At 48.0% G+C, this 13,615-nt stretch overlaps 1 protein-coding gene across 1 annotated transcript in view; it reads right to left on the bottom strand.

Annotated features, from left to right (window-relative positions):
• TMEFF1 (transmembrane protein with EGF like and two follistatin like domains 1) overlaps positions 1-13,615 on the bottom strand; it is a 668,539-nt gene that overhangs the window by 618,137 nt on the left and 36,787 nt on the right. The window lies entirely within an intron of this gene.

Here is a 13,615-nt window from a genome sequence, read left to right as displayed (position 1 = left end):
GCTTGACCTAGTGCGGTTGGCTGATTGAATGCTCTTGATAGGACTTAGTGATGTCGGCATGACTGATTGCTGTTGGCATGGAGAGGAACGATCGGCATAGGCAAGGACTATCATTGTGATAGGCTTAGAGGTTGATGAGCATGGTAAGGTTGGGGCACCGCCCATCTCCATCTGCACAAGGTGGCCCTCCAGCATTCCGAGCCCACCCTGCTCTGGGAGGTGCTTGAGTCCTGTGCCCAGGTCTGCCCTCAGCACACGGTTCTCTCCAGGCCAAGGCTGGACTGGCCATATTGCCCCTCCCCAACCCACTCGATGCTGGCAGGGTGGGGGGGGGGGGTGGTTTTGTTACTGGGGGCCGGCTTTGTTACAGGCGGTTTTACAGCAGTGCTGCAATGTCAGCCCCCAGTAACAAAATGAGCAGGCCTGCATAATGCACACACAGCGCGCACTTTCATTTCCAGCCTCCCTGTGTTTTGAAATATGGTATAGTTTTAAAAGCACCTGCTGCAGAGTTCCTTGTATATCCAGCACATTTCAGAAACAATAAATGTGTCAAGCTATCTCTGGTGATCAATCTTCCTGCTGGGCTGAGCTGGAGTTTTGCCTAGTGGCAGTTTTGACTCATCTAAAGGTAGAGCAGTGGGTTAATATGCCTGCTGCAAAGAAGCTGTACCACGCAGATCATATAAGCATATTTTATGTGCATAGCTTTGTGGGTTTCTGCTTTTGTCACAGAGATCCTTTTGTTACTGTGCAGTTTATAAGTTACAATCGTAATCTAGCACAGTGAGCTATGAACTGCCATTAAAGAGCTGCATGCAAACTGCATGGCACAAGTTAGAAAGTTATGTTTTTTACAGTCTTTCATTATCCTAATGCTAAAAAGGGTTTATCTGGGTACAAATGATGCTTATTTAAAAACGTAACCCTAACCACTGTGTTATGTTCTTAATCCTGAGTTTGTCCATCTCTAGCCCAAGCACCTGTAATAAAAGCCTAAACCTTGTAGTGCCCTCTGCCTTATGTAACATTTTTTATTCAGTGACATACACATGTATTCATTGTCTCTGTGTGTTTGATGCAAAGTGCTCCGACACCATAATCTGTTATGAGAGGCGCTATAAAATAAATGAAATACATGTGAGAGACTGACTATGGAGAGATGAGGTGCATTGTAGAAGGAAGATAGTGAGGGAATCTTTGAAGAGCTCCATTAAAGATTGACGTATCCTAGTGCACTCTACACCCAACATTTACTATGCTTCAAAAGCTAATGCAATAGAATATAAAATGAACAAGCATTTGCAATGCAAGAGGTCTCGCATTACTGATAGTTTGAGGTATTGGTGTTGCAAATAATAATGCAACTCCAATAGCTCATACTTTCAGTAATGTGAGACCTAGTGCATTGCAAATGCTTGCATAGTGAGCCAGGAACCAGCACTGCATGTCTCGGTGCTGTACCGCAAGCTGCTCCAAGAGGTCCCTAGTAAGCAAGGCACCAGCACTGCATGTCTCGATGCAGTACCGCAAGCTGCTGCTAGAGGTCCCTAGTGAGCAAGGCACCAGCACTGCATGTCTTGGTGCAGTACTGCAAGCTACTCCTAGAGGTCCAAGAGTCAGCAAGGCACCAGCACTGCAGGCCTCTTTTGGTCACATATGGTACTGCACCCTGCAGAAGATATGGTAAATGCACCCAACCCATAATGCATTGCATGCAAGACAGTACTATGAGTACATTCAAAAAGCTACGTCCATATATACAATTAGTAACTTTGAAATGTGACATAAGGATTATTACATTAATTTCGGATTAGGTTATACTCTGTGTGGAGTTTATGAAATCAAATTTATAGACGTCTCATATGAATGTGAGATGTTCTAGTAAGCAAAGTAACCACTGCCAGGTTGGCTTAGGACCAAGTGTGTGTCTTCAGTGAAGCCTTTAAAGAAAATAGTGCCTTGAGGCTGTAATCAAAACTTAGGGCGTAACAACACGTGTAACAGGGGTGTCTCATCATGGGAGGTTACTAGAAAAGACAAGGCGGTACTAAGGAGGGACTTCTAAGCCTACTGACCAATGAAAAGCCATTTACAAAGGACAGGGACATGGACAGGAGCCAATTAAAAAGATGGGCGGAAAGTGGGCGGAGCTTTATGCACATATCCTGAATACAGCATGTCTCGAAGAGACAGCGCAAGCACTACCCAGGTGAGACCTAAAAATGTGTTGTAGAATGCACCATTTTAGCCATTTCCCCCAAAATTTTCTTGGGTGGAAAACCCCACCAAACCTTCCTTGTAGTGAGTGGGCATCACTAGCAACAGAACGTACTGGGGCTGGTCTGACAACATTTGCCAGGGCTGCTTTGTGCTGCTCCAGGGCATGCTGCGCTCTGCGGCTGCAGATCTACTTTCCCTGTCTGGGAGGGTTGGGATGCCAAGTCCTGGCACTGCTGTGATACTGTCACAGCGAGAGTGGAAATGAGCTGCTCCAGCAACAACAGAGGGAGCAGAGGAGGAGGGCCGAGGATGGGGGCGAGGATCAGGCGAGGAGCATAAGAGGGAGATGGTGTATGGAATGGATGAGGGAGAGATGACTGAGGAGAAGAAGGGCCCGTGGGGCAGGTCAATGCAGAAATCGACTGTTAAACTGTTGTTTATTTGGGGTCCTGCGGCTTTCCATCGCAGTGGCTGCCGTGACACATCTAGAGCAGGAGAGCAGGCCACACGCCGTCGGTGCTGATGCTGCAGATTCATTCAGCCTCGCCTCATCTCTCGCCTCCCCTTCCCCTTGACCCAACCCCCCAATGCTTCCAGACTGTGAGCCTCACAAAGAAGCAGAACCCCTCCCCCGGCTCTATTCATGGGCGCACAACAGTATGCGTAATGAAGTTATTCTGCTCCTTTTTAAGCACACTGTCAGTTTCCCTTCATCTTCTACAGGGGAAAATGTGCTTTGGAAAACAGCAGTGCCGGGAGTGAACATGCTGCTACAGAGATGGCTGCCCTGTAAGATGTGCTCCGCGCGGCAGACCAGCGGAGTATTTATTGGAAGACGAGACATCGTCCATTCGCCTTCTTCTGTGCCGCTCCTGCGCCCCTTTTACCCAGTGCCTCACCATGTCCCGCTCAGCTTTTCTCCCCAGCTCTCCCTTCTTTGTCTTCCCAGCTCGCATCTCCTTTCTTTATCTCCTATTCCATCAACCTTTTGAGCGTGTCTTCATTTCCCCCACCATCTCCCGTCTCCCTCCTTAATCCGCATGCACATCCTTACCGAGCTCTCTATATTATAAAACACTCATACCTTGCAAAACCCATCCCAATGTTTTTTATCCAAAATATTGTATGTGCGCATGTTTTTTGATGGCACATGCCATGCAGAGGAAATTTAAAATAAACTGAATAGACATGCTTGAAAATGAAGTTTAGTCAGCGATGAATCAACCAAGTCTACTGCCACCAACAATTTCTCAAAACAACTTGTATAATATTTATAACATTAAACTTGCAGAGCTATGCACGAAATTATTAAAGGCTGCGCTGAATGTTGAGGTTTTTTTGAAGCATGTAAAGTAATTATAGCGCATTGCCTTTACTCCGTCTTTGGCTGTGAGAAGCTCCCTTTAGACACCAATTAGAAACTCTCCTCACACTGCCCAAAAGCCAGCCGGCTCTGTGTTCAAGTAAAGCGGCCAAGCGGGCAGGGCCCCATTGATAATGGAGTCTGCTCTTCCTGGGGGTCCCCACTCCCTGGACGTGTGGAAGAGAATGACCTCCCCTTTAAAGTCAGACGTGCCCAGCTGCCCGCTCCGCGCGCGCCCGCTCTCACAAAGCTGCTTTATTCCTAACGTCGTTTGTGTGACACATTCACGTCACTCGGAGCTTCCCGCGTGATATTAATGCCAGTCATCCCACAGCGCACGCAGCACTGTAAACAAACACGCAAACACCTATCTCTGTGCCGACGAACAGGAGCAGATAAAAAGGCAGAATTCCATGTAAATGGGCAGCCCATCTGCCGAGAGCACATTGTTCACAAATGTCAGGGAAACAAAAGACGATTCGGACACGGAACGGGAGAGGAAAACATCTGTTGAAAAGACACCCCTGACTTGAAAACTCCCCCTCACGCCTGCTCAATATTCAATGTAGCCCAACAAAACAGGAGACGCACAGCTCCCACTGACAGATGCTCTACCTGCTCATATAGCGCCTGCAAGCCTTCCCTCTCGCCAGCCCAGGAATCTACACTCCCTCTGCTATCCACCCACCACCCGCTGTCACTCCATTATAGGCTTTTATACTTGTAAAACATGAAGACAATACATCAATAGCATTTTAGGGACCATCATTTACACTTGTAACATTAACACCAACTACAGTAATAATGATAAAGATATGCGATACTTGTTCTTATTATTGGTAATAGTAATAGATGCAGCAGCTGTATTAAAATTAGTTGTAGTCAGTGGTCGAAGTGGGCGGGATCGGCAGGGCACGGCGTGCCCCTACTTCTTTCATTTAATACAGTCCGCTCCCCTACTTTATTATCTTAGAAATGCGTCCCAGGACGGCCGAAATAGCCCGGCCGTTGGTGGCTGTTCAAGGGCGGGCACAGAAGGAAAAGGGCTGTCTGTCGTTTCCTTCTTGCCCAGAGAAGTCAAGGACCGTGTCCACTTCTCCTGCTCCACCGCTAGCAGCCGCCCCCTCTCTTTCTCTTATTCTCTACCTTTTTGTCCTGCTCCAGGTCACTTGTTGAAAACCGTGACTTTTCTTTCCTCAGCTTCCGGAAACACTTTTGCTTCAAATATCTTTTTCTGACATTTTTCTATGCGGTTTATAATTTGAACAATACATACATAACTAAATAAAGCAAGAGAGAGTGGTCGCAAATTGGCCTGATTGATTTTATTCACCCCCAAACACATTAGCGGCACTTGACAGCGTTTGCCAATGAATCCCTACTTTTCCTTTCTCATCTTTCTTTGAAAAGCATTTTCCCCGTGGGGAAGTGCGCCATTCATGGAGGTGCTGGAATACCTGCTTGATGAGTGGATTGGAAAACATTTAATGTGATCCTTATCAGTTGTTTTCCCTATTTTAGTTCATAAAATGTGTACTGCGGCTCTGCGTCCAGGGATGTGGTCTTTTTAAACCATACTGCCTACGTTTTGTAAGGATATAAGCAATGGACATTGAAACGGGTCCCTTCCAAGCCCTTTAGTCATGTGCTTAACTTTTCAGGCAAAAACGCTCATTGATTTCTGAATAATGAGTGTAAAAGTGTTAAGTTGTATTCCCTATGAGTGTTTGCTTTTTCCAGAATGTTGTTACTTTTTTCAGCCAGTGTATTACTCTTGTCAAGTGTATGTTTTGAATTGTATCTCATCTAGGTGTTTATAGAGGGGCACAATTTGGTAGTAGTTAAAGGCAGTGTGATTTTCTCTAAGTGGGGCAGTATGGTGTCCAGTGGGGGAGAGGATGTGGCACTTCTTTGGCCAGAGATGCCGAATTTGGAACTGGGGAACCAGGTTCAGCCTTTATGACCAGTCCACCAGACTACTCTCCTGAGAGAGCACATTCCCCTGCTAGACCTTAGAAGGCCCCGCTAGACCTCAAAAGCCCTGGTGTCTTAGCATCAGCAGGGGGACCCTAGGGGTGGCAAGTGTGGGTTAATCTTCAAGGCAATCCATACTGAAGTTCACCTCCAGTCTTGTCGGCAGGCATACGAAGAAGCACACCCTAGAGCGACAGTGACTCTGTTCCTGAGGTCCCAGGACCCTTGTTGCCGGTCTGCCTCACCCATTGGTACCTTCATCTGCCTTGTTTCAGCAGTATTAGCTGCAACTCATCAGGGCTCGGCAATGCAGGATTTGCACGCACACCAAAATAAGTTCACAAAGTTAACAGACTCTTTGCTTCATGCACAAGCACTTTTAACATGTGCTGCCTGCTTTGAAGTCGCTGGAATTATGCAGCAATGGAGGACAAAATTATGCTGCAGTGTTAACTAAATTATGCAGCAAGAAAAAGGCTGCAGCGTAATGCGGTATATTTCCTGATACTTTATTATTTTGACATTTTTACACATACTAACAGTCTCTGCAAATATTTTGACTCGTTAGTACCAGTTCAACATACAAATGTAGCAGTGATAAAGGTAACCACTCAACCTTTGCAAAGGGCCATTCACTTCGCAGCAACACAAGTCACATTTTTAGTAACTTTTGATCCGTTTGAGCTACAAACAATTTATTAGTTAAATGCTTCAGATAATGCAGCAGATGATGTATTATGTAGCAAATATGGCAGAGCCATAATTATGTGGAAAACATTTGCAAAATAGGATATTTTGCCATTCATGTTTGAACTGCTTTTGTGGAAAAGGGGAGGCAAAGCGCTGATGACAGAAACTGCACGGCTGAGAGACAAATGGCTTGTGATAGCACTTTGAAGCGTATTTGGGACATTCTGTGATTGGATACGTATCCCAATTTGTGAATGTATTTTAATGTCAATTTGAATTAAATAACGTAATGAGCTGTAACTGGTCAGTGAAATGCAAAACAAATACAAAAAATTGGTATGTTTTGCTCCTTCTGGCCACACCTCTGACTCAGTCCACTGCCCCAATCCTCGGGTTATTTCCACCCTCTGATTCTCCGCCCACAGTTCCCCTACTTTTTTCCCCCCACTTCGACCACTGGTTGTAGTTTAAGGTTATTGTGCGTCTTTAGTTCTGAGACAGTCTGTTTTATTTTGCCCTCCCCCCTGGTCAGTGAAATGCAAAACAAATACAAAAAATTGGTATGTTTTGCTCCTTCTGGCCACACCTCTGACTCCGTCCACTGCCCCAATCCTCCGGTTATTTCCACCCTCTGATTCTCCGCCCACAGTTCCCCTACTTTTTTCCCACCACTTCGACCACTGGTTGTAGTTTAAGGTTATTGTGCGTCTTAAGTTCTGAGACCGTCTGTTTTATTTTGCCCTCCCCCTTACATCACGGAACTGGTCGCAATTCCATGAAAGCGTCACTGTGATTAATTGTTCTATACATGTGAGTTTGCTATGCATCACGAGATGCACAGTAGTAGATGTAAGTCTGGTTATTGTTATTTGATTCTGGCCGATTGTCAGGTTCTGGCTCGTTGGGAGCTGCAGCAAGGTTCTTGACTCTGACCACAGCTCCGGACGTGCGGGGACCTGGTCGCGGGCTCCTCTTGACTGTGACGCTGCTCTGGACGTGCAGGGACCTGGTCCTGGGCTCCTCTTGACTCTGACTGCAGCTCCGGACGTGCAGGGACCTGGACATGGGCTCCTCTTGACTCTGACCGCAGCTCCGGACGTGCAGGGACCTGGTCGTGGGCTTCTCTTGACTCTGACGCTACTCTGGATGTGCAGGGACCTGGTCGTGGGCTCCTCTTGACTCTGACCGCAGCTCCGGACGTGCAGGGACCTGGTTGCGGGCTCTTCTTGACTCCGACTGCAGCTACGGACGTGCAGGGACCTGGTCTTAGGCTCCTCTTGACACCAACCGCTGCTCTGGACTTGCAGGGACCTGGTCGTGGGCTCCTCTTGACTCTGACCGCAGCTTCGGACGTGCAGGGACTTGGTCACGGGCTCCTCTTGACTCCGACCGCTGCTCTGGACGTGCAGGGACCTGGTCGTGGGCTGCTCTTGACTCTGACCACAGCTCCGGACGTGCAGGGACCTGGTCGTGGGCTCCTCTTGACTCTGATGCTGCTCTGGACGTGCAGGGGCCTGGTCACGGGCTCCTCTTGACTCCGACCGCTGCTCTGGGCGTGCAGGGACCTGGTCGCGGGCTCTTCTTGACCCCGACTGCAGCTCCGGACGTGCAGGGACCTGGTCGCGGGCTCCTCTTGACTCCGACCGCTGCTCCGGATGTGCAGGGACCTGGTCGCGGGCTCCTCTTTACTCCGACCGCTGCTACGGACTTGCAGGGACCTGGTCGCGGACTCCTCTTGACTCCAACCATTGCTCTGGACGTGCAGGGACCTGGTTGCGGGCTCCTCTTGACTCCGACCGGAGCTACGGACGTGCAGGGACCTGGTCACGGGCTCTTCTTGACTGTGTCTGCTGCTACGGACATGCAGGGACCTGGTCGCAAGCTCCTCTAGACTCTGTCCGCTGCTCCAGACATGCAGGGACCTGGTCTTAGGCTCCTCTTGTGATGAGACATTAATAAAGTCTCCAACTGGAATATTGTGGGGTCTCAACTCATTTATGCTACCAACAATAGTTCACTCTGAAAGCCTGTTTCCCTCAGGGGACCTGTCTTTTCCATTCCCCGACTTGAGCTTGTGATGTCATGCTGGGACCCTGTCCATACTCAGTACCACAGTTCGGCTGCCCCCTCTCTGCCTCCTCTTCTGCTAGCTTGGCCTAACCAGTACAGTTTTATTGGGAACTAACCACGCGCCAATCCATGATGAAGCATAAAATGCTACTTTATTAGGACAGGTTTTGCAGTACTATAGTAACTTTAATTTAACTTTACATAAACATTAACTTCTTCAAAGTATCAACACCCTTCCTCATTCTTTCATTTGTCCTTCCATCCTCCTTATGTTCCCCTGTCTCTCTCTCAATTATCCTATCAGACATCCTCTAATGCAACCTCCTTGTCCTGTTATAGAGCCCTACACACCTTCTTCCCCTCCCCTGTGCTTACATCCCCCCCATGGGGTGACTCTACCCTCATCTGATTCACCATACCCCCAAACTACTGCAAAACAGGTAGAACCCTGGAGGCCATTTTTCTGCCCCCAGAGCATCTTTTGCCTCCCTACTCATAGACTCCCTTGCAACAGATAGTCTCATTCCACAGTTTCCCCACCACATTCCGCATCTCCATCAAATAATATGCATTCCCAAAATACAACAAACACACCCAATCATTGCAAAACATAAACTGATCCTCCTCCTTAATGCCACCATGGGATATCAACTTAATGTCATGTACAAAAGACCCTCATAGCTCTGTTAAGCTTCCTCCTGCCTTTCTAAATGGCATGATGTTTCAATGACCCTGCCATTGCCTCCTCGGAACAAGCTCCATCCACAACAGTCATGTCCCTGAAAATTGCCTTTTATTCAGTTGAAGATCCTCCTTCAAAAGCTGCAATGGAGTCAGCCCGGGCAACTTAACCATATCATTTTTGCCCCAGGTGTATAAGCAACATGTCCGGGCACCCCCACTGCATAACCAGGCTTGTCAAGAAAGGCAAAAGGTTGCCCCAACGCATTACACTTTTCTCCCACCATATCACCTTGTGCCTGCCACTAGGTAGTTCAAGGCTCCATTCTTAGATCTGCTGATCTGTGTATTTAGCTGCCAATTACACAAAAAATTCCCACAATCCATGTCACCAACTTACTTGACCATGGACAGCTCACACATCCTATGGCAAAAAACAAGATGTTAATAGTGCTACCACCCCTAAATGCGCCCCCCACCTCACCCCTTTGCCACTCGTTTCTGCACATAGAACTCACAGAACCTAGATCTCCAACAACCTATTCTTTGAATGTTCCCCCAATCCCACCCCAACTGCCCACCACTGTGGCCACCCCTATCTGAAAGAGTGAGTCCCAAATCTGGTCGGGTCCACTCCCACCTGCCATAATGTCCTGCGCAACATTGAGAGAAAATGGACAGCCGTAACCCTCCACCCACTGTCATGACAGAAAATCTCATCCTGCCTGTGCCAGGACCACAACAAAAACAGCTGCCATTCCTGCACCGCACAATCATCTTGCCTACTCCCTTCACGGAGCCACACCCATCTACCTTTCCCTGCGTGGTCAGATTTTGAACTTCGCAACCATATCCTCAACTGTCTCTGTTACAGTCGGATGTCATCATGCAATACTCTTGCCTTCTGCCCGAGCCTATTAACTCGGAAACTCTGAATGCCCCAAAAACATGCATAACCTAAAAAACCACAACCTCAAAATGGTCATAACAACATGCTGGTAACACCTCCACTATGCATAGCAACATCTCAAACGTAATGGCCTCCAGCAGTCGAGACACAGTGCCCCTCACTCTATCACACCCTTTTATAATCCTACCTACAATTTCTCCTTGAGCCAGGTACAGTAGAGTTTGCCTTAAAAGGAACCTCCAGCCAATTTCCCAGAGATCGTTGTGGGGATAAATGCTTCTCAATGAAACCCAAAACAAAACTGATTACTCTCCTTTCCTTGCTTCCTTGCTCATGCGTTGTCACCATCTGCGAGTTCCACTCAAAACTCCTAAACTCCCTCTGAGCCAGCTGATAACCTTTCGTTGGCAACACTGCTAAGGCGTGCTCCACCAAACCGCTCACTCTCATTTTCCCAATGCTTAAATTTCATGCAGGAGCTGTATCTTCCTGTCCTCTGCTTACGGCAACAGCTGACAAAATCTGTGCCACTGTGAACGAGATAAGGAGTCTGCTACATCATTGTTCACCCCAGGCACATGCTTAGCTCAGAAAACAATATTCAACTGTACACATTTCAACATAAATTGTCGCAATAAGCACAGCACCCTGAGATTGCAACCTTTCTGCCTGTTCACCAAGTACACCATAGTCATGCTGTCCACATTGAAAAGCACTCTTCTGTTAGCCAACTCCCCCCTCAACACCACCAGAGGGAAAAATTCCAAAAAGGCAATGCTGAGGCCCTGTCTCCTCCAATGTTCAGGCCATGTCTCCGTACACCATCTCCCCACCCTTAAAAGGCAAAAACCATGCTCTCCAGCAGCATCTGAAAAGATTTTTACCTGTCAAACCATGTCATCATCCTAAAACAGCATGGACACACCATCAAAATCCTCCCAAAAGGTCCTTCACATGCATAAGTCCGCTCTCACCGGCAGTGAAATCTGCACCCTGTGTTGGGGCAGACTCGCCATGAACATAGCCATGCCTGGGATGCGGCCAAACTTCCTGTCACCCGCACTACTCTGCAAGCGAAGTTCAAGAAACCCAAAAGTTTCTGTATCTTCCTCAACACCGAACTCCGCACCCCAATCACCTCATCCATGAATTGATGAATCTTCTTGACTTTGTCCTGCGGTAGTCGCACCAATAACTCTTGTGCATCCAAGTCAATGCCCCAAAAGGCCAAAACCATGCTCGGCCCCTCATTTTTCGACTTCCTCAGCCAAATTCTCGAAATGTCTCAATGCTCTGAAACACTCTCCTGATTTCTGCGGGCCCAAAACCAAAAGTTATCCAAGTAATGAGACACCTCTCTATGACCACTCCTTTTGGAAAAAACCTACTGCAAAAAGGTACAAAATGCTTCAAAGAGTGCACAGGAAATCGCGCGGCCCATGGGCAACACCCTATCTGCATAAATGGCCTCCTCAAACTGCATGCCCAGCAAGGAAAAATCAGACGGATTAATGAGTAGAAGACGAAAAGCCCATTTCGAGTCATACTTGGAAAATTCTGTCTCTTTCCAACACTGGAGGACTAACCGCACTCCATCATCCACAGGTGGATTCACCATTCTCATATCTTCTGCAGCAATTAAATCATTGACTCACCCCCTTTCTGGCCAAGAAAAGTGATGTATCATCCTGAATTCACCATCCACTTTCTTTGGTATCACCCCCAATGGAGATACAATAAAATCCGGCATTGGTCAGTTGTAGAAGGGACCCGTAATCCTGCTTTCTGCAACTTTCTTTCCCAACTTTGCAGATACCACCTGTGGCAAAGCTTTCGCAGATTGCAAATTATCTGCCCACGTGGTCCTTGGTATCACAAGCGAAAACCCTCTGTGAAACCCCATTCCAAATGTAAAGCACTTTCCCTATCCAGGTAGGCCTGTAGCCAAGGGAGCAACTTCTCTATTCTAACTGGCATAGGTGCCCTTGTGGCCAGCAGGGGCTGTTTCCTCCTCTCTTGTGTTGGCAGCCACTGTTCTGTTGGGGTTGCCAATGTGAAACATTGCATGATGGGTTGTCTCCCCCATATTTGGACCACTCATGTTTGAATTTACACATTTGTCTCATGCAGAAACCTTTATCAAAGTTCCAGCATGCCCCTGCATTGGCTCCTGAACCTTTAGTATCATAACCCACCCCATGTTGAGCGAGACGCTGCTGAGAAGACTGGTAAGTGACCGGTGGGCCACTTGTCGTGTGCTTCGTCGCTGTCGTTGAGTGGAAGACATCCACTGAAACCACAATTACGAGTCTATGTCCCCCAGAGACTTGTCTGGATTGAAGCTGACTCGGGCCATAAACTCCTCATCGTAGCTAAACCACACATAACTTGGCCCCCTCATTGTCCTGACTCATGCAGGTACAACACAGCTCTGGTGCACACCAGTAGTGATGAGCAGCCTGACAATGCCTCAGGTGATTGGGATCAGAATAACGTGTTTCACTCTTTGTGGGCATTGTCTAAGGCACACCCTGAACAAGGACTGCAATCGCCATTCTAATTGCGCCTCGCGCCTAGGCACTGCTGTCCATGGAGACAGTCTTACCTCATGTGAACAGTGATCCCCTACATACAGTGTACCCTACAGTCACGGCACTCCATGCTGCAGCCTCCCCATATTCACATTGCCCCACGCAGTGGCATACTCAAAATGATGAGTCCCCTCCAGAATGTGACGGGTGGCCCCTCATTATCTAATATCTCACAAATATTCATAGACCTTGGGCTGAATATCCCCGGCTGAAAGGTGAGGTCTGCCCTGAACCACAGCAGGGCCCTGCTTTACACCCCTGGCCTCGCGCTGACACAGAAAACATTGCTCCTTCGAATCTGTATTCCTCACTCACCCCTAACCCCTGGGGCGTATTCTAGACCAGTGGCCCCTCCTCCCCTAATTCAGAGGAGCGTGACCCCACTGCTTTTCAGCAGTGTAAATAAAGAAAAAAGAAAATGATAATAACTCAATGTTGTTATTTTATTTTTTCCTTCTGTGGAAGCTTTGTGAGTGGGGCGGGGCTACTCTGCTGACAGAGGAGCACGGGGAGGAGGGGTGGGCACTCTGTAAGTGGCCGGCCGTCTCGGGCTAGCCAAGCAGTCATGCACACTTTGCATGTTCTCCACCCAGGCTGCAATGGAGAACATGCCCAGGCTCCCAGTCCCCATCTGAGCGCTGAACCATGGCACTCAGGCCAATCACAACGGTGTATTGCAGCGTTGTGATTGGCTTAAGGGACCCTGGGTGCTTCCTGTTCCAGCAGGAGCGGAGGGACGACGAGGAGAGACGTGGCGTGGAGGTAAGTGTAATTTTCTTTTTCTGTACCCCCGCCATCCCCGCTCCGTGCCAGCCACCACTGCTCTAGAGTCCTGTCTCTTCACCTGCTTGATTCCAGTCACTGGAGTGCCCTGCCCCTGACAGTCGTGCCTGTCCTACACTTAATGATATTAAGACCAGTTTAAAGAGCCCCCGATGACACTGGGGAAGGAGAGTGCATACATTTGCTCTTCATATCTAAAATGTATCAAGTCCACCTTCGGGGTGTACCGGGTAACCTGCAATCTACGCACAAATGCTTTAATTAGCTTCTACAGTTTATGTTCACTCCTGTAACTACAGTTCAGGCTGTGTACTGTTTCTACCTTTATAT

The sequence above is a fragment of the Triturus cristatus genome, chromosome 5_2 (genome assembly GCF_964204655.1).
Source record: "Triturus cristatus chromosome 5_2, aTriCri1.1, whole genome shotgun sequence".
Classification (NCBI taxonomy): domain Eukaryota; kingdom Metazoa; phylum Chordata; class Amphibia; order Caudata; family Salamandridae; genus Triturus; species Triturus cristatus.
The sequence above is the reverse complement of the archived record's forward strand: the minus strand, read 5'-3'. Positions and strand labels throughout refer to the sequence as shown.